Below are 13134 nucleotides of genomic sequence, written 5' to 3' on the forward strand. Positions count from 1 at the left end.
GGAGAAGAGTGATTTTTAATCTTTTAGAGCAAGGAACAAGGCTGGAGGTTTAAAGTAAAATTGGAAAAAAATATTGGAAAACATAGCCTTTTCTTTGAGAAATGTCCCCTGTGTTGGCAATGCTTTATCCTTCTTTGCAGGCCTGCAGCACTAATATATAATATTTCTGCCTCACAGTCAAGCAGAACCCACGGAAATCCTCTTCATGCTACAGGATAGCACACCACACAGTTCCTATGTCCCTTTAGTTACTGACTTCGGTATTTGCTTTCCCCCAGGGCTGGGTCTATTGCTTTGTTTTGTGTCTGAGACTTGACTCCTTTATATTCCAAGCCTTACCTAAAATATAGCCATGGACCAGACTTTCAATCGATGTTTGGTAAGTGAATAACAAGTGCATGTTAGGTCATGGTGGACATTGTTAAAAATCAATACTTATATTCTGTAGGAAAGTGTCTAACTTTCTTTCTCCTTTTGACTAGAGATATTGATTGACACATATCATTTTATTCATATGAGAAAGTAGAGAAACTGACAGGGAAAAAATTCTGTATTTTATCAGTTGTGACATACCATCTTTGGGTATTTATTTCTACACATATCATGCCAAAGCATGACAAGACAGAGGTGCTTTTGTCTTGTTTTGTTTTGTTTTGTTTTGCTTTGCTTTGTTTTGTTTTGTTTTGTTTTATTGTTTTGCTTATTCGGCCAATAAACAATTAAACTGTGGAGAATGTTCTGTTCTGGCTGCCAGATGCGACCCTTACTGCTGCATCACTTAAGACCTGGGAAGGATGAGCATGAAAACGTACAGGGAGTGTGTCAGAGGCTTCAAAGGTGCACTAGCATCGCCAGGCAGGTGATGGCCAGAGAAGCTCTATAGGAAAACACCAGCAATGATGTGTCAAAAGTCATTTATGGGGCCAGGAAGATGGCTCCATTATTAAAGGGCTTGTCATACAAATGTTAGAGCCTGAGTTGAGATCTTTAGCTTAAACATAAAAAAGCCAAGGCAGATGCTGTAACCCTAGTAACTGCAAGGCAGAGACAGGAATCTTCCTGGAGCTCGTTGGCCAGCCGACCATGCTGAATCAGTGAGAGCTGCATTCATTGATAAGCCTTGTTCTAAAACATAGGATGGGGAGTGATTGAGGATGACACTCAGTGGTCTAACCTCTGCATTTATTCATGCACACATGCATGGGTACCTGAACACCCATATGTAGACACACACACATTCACACACTTGCACACACAGAGTCATTAAGGCTGTCAGACTATGAATTCAAATTTAGAAATATATACACCAAGTTCTACTTGCTTCTCTTCACATGCCTAAAGATGCTCCATGATAAGCATCTGTTTCAATCTAAGCCTTTCTTGATAAATGTAAAACAGAAATTTGAAGGCTAAGGTAGCAAAAGAAAGACCTCACAGTTGCATGGGTGGCACTGGGGAATTATTTCTTCTTTCATGGCTATGTAATCAATAATGGTGCATCTTGTAACCTCTGGCACACTAGAGTTGAAGAAATTGATGTGATAATCGCACCCATCATTTTTGCGGAGGCTTACTTTTTCCTAGGCACCACACAAGAAACTTAGCGTGCCCTGCCGCACATACTTCTGCACTGTTTCATGTTGCTTCTATAGCAGTTCTATAGGAAGAACACGATTGGCCTCATTTTGCAGAAAAGGGATCTAAGGCAGAGAGAAGTTAATTACTGAAGGAATCAGAATTTTTGAGTCTGTGCTATTACCCACTGCACAAAGGAGGCAGTAAAGAGGTGTGTTTGTAGAACTATGTATACAAGCAGCCGGAAAAAAAAATGTGACAAGGTACCATTGGGTGCAATGGACTCAGTCAAGCCATTTCTGGAGAGTGGTGGATCGTAGGTCATGCCTCTCTCTCCTATACAGCATTAAACGCCAGGTGCCATCTTACATTTCAGGAGAAATTCTGCTGTGTTTTAAAGTCTGGACTTGAGCAACCCCAGCTCAGAGAACTAAGTTAGCAGGAAATAAGTCAATGTAGAGAAAAGTCAATGCAGCTTCTAAGAGTAAGTACAAAGTCAGCTTCTGCAAAAGACAGTCAGCTCCTAAACGTGCAAGCAGAAGCCACTAGGAGTGAGTCAGCAGTGTCAGCCAACAGCAGATGAACCCTTAAGGTACTGCCGCTTCCTGGCCACCTAGCAGACAGTTTAAGGCCTGAACATGAACTTGAGCTCAATAGAAAATCATTTTAAATACTGCCTTATTCGCTACAGGATATTCTCTCAGACAGAAATAGTGTAATTTACTTATTTACTATGCAGAAACCCAATGGGATAGAAGACGTCAAGACAGAAATCCATTTTAAGGTCTCTCTTAAGAGTGTCAGGAAGAGTCATTCACCTGGACCCTGACTCAAAAGTTTTCTATCTCTGAAAGTTTAGTATGCCCATGATAGCTTTATCTGCATGTTAACCAGCCTGGAGACAGCTGAGTGAATTAGCCACCAAATCTTAGAAGAACAGTGCTTTATGTTCTCATTTTATCCATTCTGCATCTGTGCTTAATGCCACCCATCTCCAGGTGGAGACACAAATTTGCATTTTTTCTTTATTTCCCCCTTCGGCAGCCTTCTTAAAGAACATTAGATGAGCCGACGAAAGCTGGCGGCAAGGTTCTCAGTAATTCTGTGTTCAGAATTCTCAGTAGTTCTGTCAAATGCTTGACCATTGTGTCACCTAGAGGTGAATACTTATTGCTGCTGGTGTTCAGGCAAAAATATTAGATTTGACCCCGGACCTTAGGAAACAATGGCTGGTAGGGTTTTGCATTGGAGGGGATGGGAAGTATGTAGCTCTGCCCATGTTCCTGATGAATTTGAACATTGCAGACAGTCTATCAGAGGCAGCTTTCCTGTTTCTGGAGGTTTATTCCTCATCTCAGTGGGAGAAGCAGGATCTTCTATCTCCTTGTTATTTCAAGAAGGTCTCTCTCTCTCTCGCTCTCTCTCTCTCTCTCTCTCTCTCTCAAATACAAATCTGGCTGGGTTACTAGGGTGTCAAACAGGCACAGAATTTAATCTAAAACAGGTTTAAGTATAATCCTATTAAAAGGTCTTCTGTGTGCTTTGAAATGTCCATTAGCTAGGAAACTGTCCCTGTTGAAAGCCACAGACTCTTGCATGGAAGGAATTATGCTCCTAGCTACAGTTGGCCTGTGGGATCCTGCATTTTGCTTTGTTTGTTTCTTTGAGCCTTGTTCCAAGATCATTCTTTTCCCCTACTAGTCTTTCCTCCTTAAGAGTTTTTGAAACACTCTGGAAAGTGAAAAGGCTTTGTGAGTAGCTGAGAGTAAATCAATTAGATTGTACCAGGCTAAAAAGGCAATCTTCCCATTGGGTTTCTGCATAGTAAATACTTCATAATCAGGGACTTTGTCGTTCTTGTTGATGATTGAAGCCCTACTTCCTCGAACAGCAGCTGGCACATTGCAGGCATTTAGAACATATTTGCTGAATGAATGGACAGATGAATGACAGTTATTTGGCTACACTTGAGACATTGACTATAATATACTAAAGATGGTTCCTCATTTCCCTCATTATGATCACATGTGCACAGGACAGAGTAACACAAATGCATTCTAACCACCAGAGTGTTAAATGGACACTCACTGTCTAAGCACGTAGGCTTGAAGCTGTGGAAATGCCAGGCTCACACTTGGCAAAGCCAAACCACACGATGCAGACTGATCATCCACACATGTGGACTCACTGTTCTTCCCTCCTCCCGCCCCCAACCACAGGGTCTTTGCACTGTCACATTTCTCTGCTCTTTTCTTAGTTCAAACTGGAAGGCTTTGAATCTTGAGCAGTTAAGGGCCATGATCACGTCCGATGCTTCCCAGCTAGTGTGATGATGTTCCCAGAGAATTTGTTCCAGAAGAACTTCCAAGCCAAATAATAAGTATTGATTCGGTTTTGAATTTGTTTGGCTGCACAGGTCTTCCAAACTCTAGACAAGCACTATATACAGAGGGTTGGCTAGGAGACCACGGCTGCCGAGGCAGTGTGGGAGCGCGGCTGCTGTGTGCAGCGTGAGAGCACGGCTGCTGTGTGTAGTGTGGGAACACGGCTACTGTGGCAGTGTAGGAGCATGGCTGCTGTGTGCAGTGTGGGAGCGCGGCTGCTGAGGCAGTGTGGGAGCATGGCTGCTGTGTGCAGTGTGGGAGCACGGCTACCAAGATACTGTGGAAGCAGGGCTGCTGTATGCAGTCCTTCTCACTTTTTATTTCAGTCTCCATTCCTTTTAATCTACTTCTCCATCTTTTTTATTTGTCTCTGCTTTTATCTTCTCAGGTTTTCTTAATCTTCCCTTTCCTTGAACTTTTCCCAGTTTCTTGTTTGTTTGTTTTCAAATATCTACCTCTAAAAATAATTTGTATTAACCTTATTTGAATAACTTTTCAGAGATTTTTTTTCTATCCACAAAGACCTTAAAATATCATTCCCCTTCTGAACCTCCATGTCTAAAGAGACTTTTGTCTACTGTCTCACCTAAGTAAGAGTATTCTGTTCCATTAAAGATCATCAAAAGCATATAAGAATCTATCAAAGCTTCTGACTGGCATGGATTGAAATGCTTGGTGTCAATGATAACATTTTACCCAAGCAAGGAAGCCTGAGACTGAATGACCTTGCTCAGCTTTGTGTTGAGTTTCAGGATAACCTGGGCTATAGGAGGCTGAACCCAGTTTCAGAGAGAAAGGGAGGAGGTGATGGGAAGGGAGATGGAGAAGGAGGGAGATGGAGAGGGGGAGGAGGAGGAGGATAAAAGGTAGAACATTGTTTGTTTTGGAATGTAGTCTGGCCATGTGACCTACCTCATCTACATAGTTAGGATTCCCCTTCAAATATGTTAAGGAATATCTACCTCTACTCACAGCAAGCAAATTGCCTTTTTTGAAAAAGATTAGTTACATTTTTCTTAACTCTAATTTTAATAACAGTTATTAAATGCTTTTAGCATCTCTTCTAGCCCACCATCTACCAGAGGCAGTAGAAAAGAAAGATTATTAGGGTATAGGAGGAGCAGACCTGTTTAGAAATAGTTCTTTGGAGCAATTTCAATCTCTAACTGTCTGGATATCATGAATTTAGTTCAGTAGTGTCAGGATGGCCAAGACGATTCAGCAGTGATGGCATGACCCATCGGAAATAGCAAAATCAACATGGGTCAGCAGAAATAGCCAAGACAAGCAAGAATGCCAGGAGAAGAAGAATGCCATACCTCTATCAATGAAGTGAAGATCAACCAAGATGAAGATGGGAGGCCAACGAAGTTTTACAAAGCTAGCTATGCAAGCCCGTTGTCACTGTCGCTTGAGTCTTATTTATGCTTCCTCCAAACATTACTTGTCTTCCCACAGGTTTTGCCTCACCACCTAAGTCTGTCTTAGCAAAACTCTACGTGAGTCTGCATTAGCTGACATCACTCAGTCAACTGGCCCAAGTCCATGGAATCTGCAAGAGGCTGCAGGTTAGTTTCTCTCTATGGGATCACCACAAGTGGAACTCAACAATGCAATGTAAGGCAAACCAATACATGTGTGTGGTTAGCAAAGAATCCTTCATCACCCATCCTTTCACGTGCTTGCTTTAGCAAAATATCCCTTCACCTGTGTCTGCTTCAGTGAAGCATTCCTTCATGCGTTTGCCTTAACAAAAACATCCTTTTACCTGTGTCCAGGACAACACTCGTTCATGTGTCTGCCCCAGCAAAACACCATCCAATACAACTGACTTTCCAAAGAAAACCATAAGTTTCCACTTCTGAGTTAAGCTGTTTCAGGGCTGTTCTTCTGTCTTAATGAAGCCTGTAACATGGTTTGGGCCCATAAATCTGTGCTTGTTTATATTATTATAGTTAGAATGCAGTTGCATTCATCATACAAGACAGATTGCATGGAAGCTTAATGTGGGAAAATAACTCTTGATTTTATGTTTGCTGATGGATTTGTTTCTCAGCAAGAAAGCATAATGCTCAATGATCAATTGGAAAGTTCACTGCTGAGGGCCAGCAAGGTGGCTCAGTAGGTAAAGGTGCCAGTTGCCAAGTCCGATGGCGTGAGTTCCATCCTCAGAACCCACACAGGGGAGAAGAGAGTGAACTCATGCCAGTTACCTTCTGACTGCCATACACATGCCATGCAAGCATGCCCCACCCCACACGGTAAATACGTGTAAAGATTGTTTGTAAAGACTCTCTTCGCAGCCTGTGTGACGTACTTGTGGGCAGGAGTAAGGCTAGATAGTTTTTCTAAGTTTTCTGGCTGAATGAGGCAAAGCTGTTGGTACTTAACTTTTAAAATACAGGCAATTATAGCTTAGTAGGCTTTTCCCAAAGAACAAAAGCCTTGGGGTTTACCTCGAACTTATTATTAATAGATTCACATGTTAGACTTGAATCATAGTAAAGACTAACAGGACCAATAGAAATATATTTTCTTCATTTCCTTTTAATGTTCTTTTCTGTAAAATGGGGATAATAATAACAGCTACCCCAGAGGGTGTCTGTGAGAATTACATGATTTAATACAAATAAGGTATGTAGAACAGCTCCTAGCAGGTGGTAACCACTCCATATAGGTTCTATATTATAGTGTTTTTAATAATTACAAACAAAATAAACAACATTGTACAATTTCAGATGAAGATACAGAGTACCGGACAAATTATGCATCATGAAGCTGCTAAATAATCTATGAAAAGAACAGGTTTTGATTTTTTTAATATAGTAAATTTCTTTTGCTCAAACACATGTGGTCCATGGCCCAGCAGCTTCTTCATGCCCTGAGAACATATTTGAAGTACAGATGATAAAACCTGAGCCCAAATGTGGGTCCCAAGGAGGACCTGCATTTTACCAAGATGCCTAGGTCACACTTTGGACACAATGCACTCTCCTAACTCTCGTTGGGTTGCAAGAGGGCTTTGTCTCTGGGCTGTAGTATACATGATACGGTAATATGTTTTATTTTATTTTACATCTCCTATGATATAAAATCATATCTCCTATGATTGACTTTGGCGATATGCATGTCTCTTCTCTGTCATGTTATCTTGACATTTTGTAGGAAAGGCAGAATAGACACAGAACTTCAGATACCTTGTGATCAGAAGGAAGGGCCACAGCATCGCTCTCCACTGACCACGCTGCAGCTCTGCTCCCACTCGCCCAGCATATGGTCTTCCTTTGCCTCACTTCTCTGTCTCATAATAGGGGAAGGTGTGTTTGTGCAGCTCAAAGGTTAGCTTTCTTCTCTCATGTGAGGCCCACTCTTTCTAAGGCACCTGGAAAAGATAGATGTAAGCCTGTCTCCCATCTGCCTCACCTGCTTCCATATCACCCCATCCAGAGTATGTCGCATGCTTGCATACCACACCACTCCATCCCAAAGCGTGGTCATCTTACACCATTCTCGGTTCCTTTTCAGATTGGAGTAGAACACACAACACTTACCAGAGCATACCTGGATGTCCTCTCTGTATGACAGCCTCAATGGAAGGAGGGAACGAAAGACGTTACAAACATGCTAGCTCCTGGTCTGAGAAAGTTACTATGTTTAATATAATCAATTGTAGTGACGTAGCCACATGCATACCATACACCACACAGGTGTTACACACAAGTACACAAGCAATATACCACTTCATACCATACATACCATGCATGTGCGGCATATATACCACATTCAAGTCAGATACCATCACAACAGGTATATCATCACACACATATTCTTTACACATACACACACCTATTGTCCACATACATTTACCACAGCACAGCATACACACAGGTTGTAAATGTATTGTTATAAACACAGATGCACATGACTGCCCCTCTACAAACAGCACTTACTCTCAAATAAAGTATACCATAAATTGGTATTTTTCAAACCAAGATCTATGAGCAAATATTTTTCCTTCATAGAGAGCATTTTTTCCTTAAAATAAAATAAAATAAAATAATAAAAAAGAGAAGGAAAGAAAGAGGGTTTAAATTTAGAATCCCTGCTCTACTCCATAAGAAGTAGAACCCCTTGCCTAACTCCCCTGTTCAAACTGAACTCTTCAAACCTGCCAGTCTCACAGCAGCATTATTACATATGGCTGTGTTACAGCCTTATCACCCTAAGCACTACCCTACCCCATAATCCAAACGAGCATCCGTACCCTAATGGCTGTTCCAGGGCCACTCAGAAGCACTGTAAGAGGTTGTTTAATCTTCCAGAGTTCTCTTTCTGGCCTGACTGGAAAAGTGGAGTCATGTTCTGCCTGTTGCCTGACAATCCGTAGAGAAGCTCTGCCCGGAAGCTAGTCAGCTGCCTGGGGTCTCCTCCCTGGAGATCAAGGCGCTGTGTTGGCTCATCCAGGATCTGCACTCGGGGCTAAAAGAGCCATGGATGGGTTCTTGTCGAATTATAGTGCAATGAAGAGAAGCTTGTAGTATCCTTGAACACATTTCCCCATGTCCTAAAAGCAAATAATCTACACAATAGAGTGTGATGGAGACACAGGGCTGGTACCCTGGAAGCCGGGCAGCGTGCCTCCATTTTCAGCCTTAAGCCCTTCAACTTTAAAATGAGCTAAAATCCCCACGGTGCCAAAAAAAAAAAATGGTCAGTTCTTAAATATATAGTGCATAGTGCACTTTATGCTTTTTTTTTTTTATAGTATTTCTTTTTGAAATTTAAAGTCTCCCTTGTCCCATCCAGGATTTAAGGAGCTTTATAAGGATACATAAGAAAAAGCTGCAAAACAGCATAAATTAGAACTATGTGAGGAGCCAAAGGAGAAAGCAAGGACAGGGACATCAGTGGAGCCAGGGTGTCCCTAGAGCATCCAGGTGGCTCTCTGAGCTTTGCCCTCTCTCCTCAGAAGGAAAAAAAATCCTACAGATTGTACTGCATCCAGATTGTTTATCGTGCGACCAGCAAACAGAGAGATGCCTTCATGTTCCTGAGGACCACTGACTTGCCCAAAATTTAATCAAGGATGCCGCATAAGTCAAGGACAACCTAATTTACTGTGTACTTTGTTATTTAAAGATGGATAGGTTTAATCATCCCATACATATTCTTTGTAAATTAAGAGCAAGTACACTACATGTAAAATATTAAAAAATTCAATAAATCAAAATAAGTAGGAATCAGCCCATCGCGGTTCCATAATGCAGTAAGTTAAGCAAGGGAAGAATTCAAGGGTGTGAGATGGGGATCTGCAGCAACACTGCCAGGAAGGAAAACGTCACCCAGCCACGACCTTGAGCGGTGTAGACTCAAACTTCTGGGTCCAACCTGACTGAGGAGTCTAACCTGATCTTAAACCAAGGCTATTCTTTTATGTTCAAAAAAATTAATATTTGAAGCTAGTTGCACACCTGTGCAACTTCCAGTGGGAAGTAGAAGTTGTGAATGGCAAGTGTTCTATTTGCAACAACCGAAATCACACATATCCATCAAGGATCCTGACAAGTTTGGCGTATCATTCTAGCTTCATTGTTTGCTAGGCTTCCCATCCAAGACACCCCCCCAAATGCATGTTCTGTCTCTCACACACACACCTACACGTGTACACACCTTCATGTAGATTCGCCCACATGTTCAGACCCCGCTCTGCCCCACGCATGCGCGCCACAGGACACTGCCGAAGAGATCCTTCTCTGCAGTCCTCAACGTTAAGCTGGAACTCGTCTGCTACAGCGTTCTCTCCTTTCCATCCCTGCTGCCCCCTCTTTCCACAACAAACCCTACTTGTCCCTACAAGTCAACCTAAATGTCACTTCCTCCTGAAAGCATTTGTGCAGGATATGGACTGGCAATGTCCCTTAGACAGCAGCTTTCATAACTTTGCTCAAAGCAGTACACAGAATGGATGTGTTACCATAACATTCGACTAACACGATTTGGAGAGACTACTATGTCAGAGAAGAGCTGCCAGGGTGCTCTGCCACACCTCAGTTGCTTGCCACCGAGTCTCACACAGTGTGAGAGCCCAGCACAGAGAAATCAGCGTTAGGGAACACTGACGCATGGCGACAGATGGGGTATTTATTTATTTCAAACGCTTTTTTTTTCTTTTTCTTTTTGCCGGGAAGGCCACATGAGATATATATCTTATTTCCAGAGAAGATTCAGAGGGAAACAGCTGTCATGTGGTTTCATTCCAGAACTCTTTAGTACAGAACAAACAACATGTGGGAGGTTAGACAGCCTGAGCAGCAGACCTCCAACAGTACAGAGCCATCTCAACGGCGGTTCACCATCTCCTGGAACTGCCCAACATAAAGTGAATTGCTCCCTCCAATAAAACCAGCGCAATGACCTTTGGGTGTTAAATCAGGTTTCACGCTCTGCAACTGGGATCAACATATTCCCGTGCTGGGTTTTCTCTCCCCTTCCAAATGGAACCAAAGTGCTTTCAGAAAATTTATGGAATCCTTGAAAACCTAATGATCCCTCAGTAGCCTCAGGTAAGCTCCTGCAAGATTTAATTTCTGCTCACCTACCTGCAACTGCAAAACGCAAAGGAGAGGCATTTCTGTGGGCTCCCGTTTGGGGTTTCCATGTTGCATCAGAGGGTTCCACACTCTTGCAAAGCCGGCATGGTAGGCAAGATCTGTGCTGACACACACGTCTGTGACACTGACTTGGCCATTCCTAAGCCATAGGTGGTTTGCTCTTTAAAACTTCATTCAACAGCTTTTTCTGAACCAGGATGAAAAAACAAAATGCATCTGTTTCTGAAAGTTTCATTATTGGAAACAGAAGAATAGCTCCTAAGGATTTCATATAATTCTTTTTAAATGCCGTGTCTATGTATCTAAACATTTGCTTGGGATTTTTTGTTTTGTTTTGTTTTACCTTCCTACCCAGAATCTATTCCCTACCCTACCATTTTTCTTGTAAACAATGACACCCGATGTCCTTTTAATGAATCTTTTCTCTGACTCTTGTGGGGCTACCCATAAGACATGATGCCCTCCTCTGGCACACTCATGAGTTGGCTAGACCAATGCTGAAGATGTTTGTCACTGACCTATCCCAGGGCTGGGACCCTGACAAGGCAACTCCACCTAGGAGCCCGATCAGTTCTTGCTCTCTCATATCCCTTGATTGCTGTCTGGTTCCCAGCTGGTTCCTCCGCTCTTCCTTCCAGTTCATGAGGCTCTACTACTTTTTCAATACACTGTTTGTCTTGCTTGGTAAACAGGAATGGGTAATGGGGGCTTAAAAATCAAGATATTCATACTTTAAAAGAATTGGTAACAAGATGTGATGTTTAAGGAAAAGGAAATGATACTTAGGAGAGAACGCAGTGACTTAGGAGAGATCACAGTACAGCCCAACAAGAGAGTGCGCCAAACCATGTAAAGACTGGTCCCTGAGGAAGGACCACACTGCTCCCATCAGCTTTTATCAGTGCTGCTCTGGACTCTACACTCTGGGAGTTACTGAGACAATTGGTATCTTTGAGTGATGAACATGATTTTTCTCCCTGCCAATAGAGCAGAACATCCCACACAATTCAAATATTCAGCACATGCGTAAGTTGAGGTCTCATGTTGCACAGCAGCTCCTCAGGGGAGCCCAAGTAAGATCTGCCAATTCAGCTGCGATAGTGGACAGCTGAATTCTGCAGAGCAGATTTTGGCATATTTAGGAGGTACTCAGCTTGCTGGCAGGTGATGCCTATAATTTTCAAAAACAGAAATGATTGGATGGGGTCAGAAGTGAGTCAGAAGTGAGGACTGTGAAAAAGATTGCATATAATAAGATGATAGAATTCCAAATTAACAAATAAACCTGCATAGAATATAAAACAAAATGATGGGTTGCCATTCTTCTTTACATAAGATGAACTATTAACTTCTCTTCGCATTAGAGCTCTGAGCCCGAGGCACTGCCAGAGCAGGATCTGCATTTCTGACCCACAGAAACTATGAGATGAAAAGTGTTTGCTATAAGCATGCCACAGTTAAAGTAATTCATTCTGTAGCCATTGATAACTATTAAACACTCCAATAAAAAGGCAGAGATGTTCCTACTGGCTTAAAAAAGCAAGATTCAAATATTTGCCACCTGTGACAGGCATACTTTATAAAGATATAAGTAGGTCAAAAGTGTAAATGTGGGAGACATCCTGGGATCATGGTGATCCAAAGACAGTTGGAGTGATGAAGCTAACAACAAATTGAGTCAATTTCAGAGCAAAACTATTACTGTGGAAAGTAAAGGTTATTTCATAATGCCGAAGGAATCAATTGAAGAGGCCTTAATCATCTTAAATGTTTATGTGCTTAATTATGAAGCTTCCGAATATATAAAGCAAAAAACTGGTAGAACTGCAGAGGGAATGAGGTCATTCATGATTATATGGGAAATGCAAAAGTCTCTTAATGGTAATTGATACTTTTGTATCAATTACTAATGAAAATTTCAGTAAGGGTTTAAAGAGTTTGAAAAAAAACATATAACCCAATTGACATTTACAAAGCTCTATACAATCAGCATCAAAGTACACATTTTTTTTTTAAATTCACACAGAATATTTATTTACATAGGAATTCTCAGCCATAAAAAGGCTAAGTAGGCCTTAAAATATTTGAATCATACAAAACACATTCTCCGATTATACTAGAATTATATCTGAGATCAATAAGAGGAAGAACTCTGAAAAATCTCCTTCTATTGAGACACTAAGTAGCATACATCTAAAGAACTCATGAGACCAAGAAGCAATCAAAAATGAACTCAGAATGTATTTTGAGTGGAATAAAAATGGAAACACAGCATATTAAAATTTGGGGAGGGGTAGAATTTGAGCGGTACTTAGAATGAAATATATACAATGCTAAATAATCAATATAAGGAAAACAAAGACAGTTTCTAGTCAATGACTTCAGCCTCCACACTAGCCATTCAGAAGACCAACTGCAGATGAAAACAAATATTAGTCTTAAAATAAAATGACTGTAGCTGAAGTAGCAGATGGAAAGCTGGAGAAAATCCTCCTCCTCCTCCACATTGTTTCTCCAGGTATTTTATCACAGCAATGGGTGAAGTAGCTAATACAGTTCATTTA

Source organism: Mastomys coucha, unplaced genomic scaffold (genome assembly GCF_008632895.1).
Source record: "Mastomys coucha isolate ucsf_1 unplaced genomic scaffold, UCSF_Mcou_1 pScaffold14, whole genome shotgun sequence".
In the NCBI taxonomy this organism is placed as follows: Eukaryota; Metazoa; Chordata; class Mammalia; order Rodentia; family Muridae; genus Mastomys; species Mastomys coucha.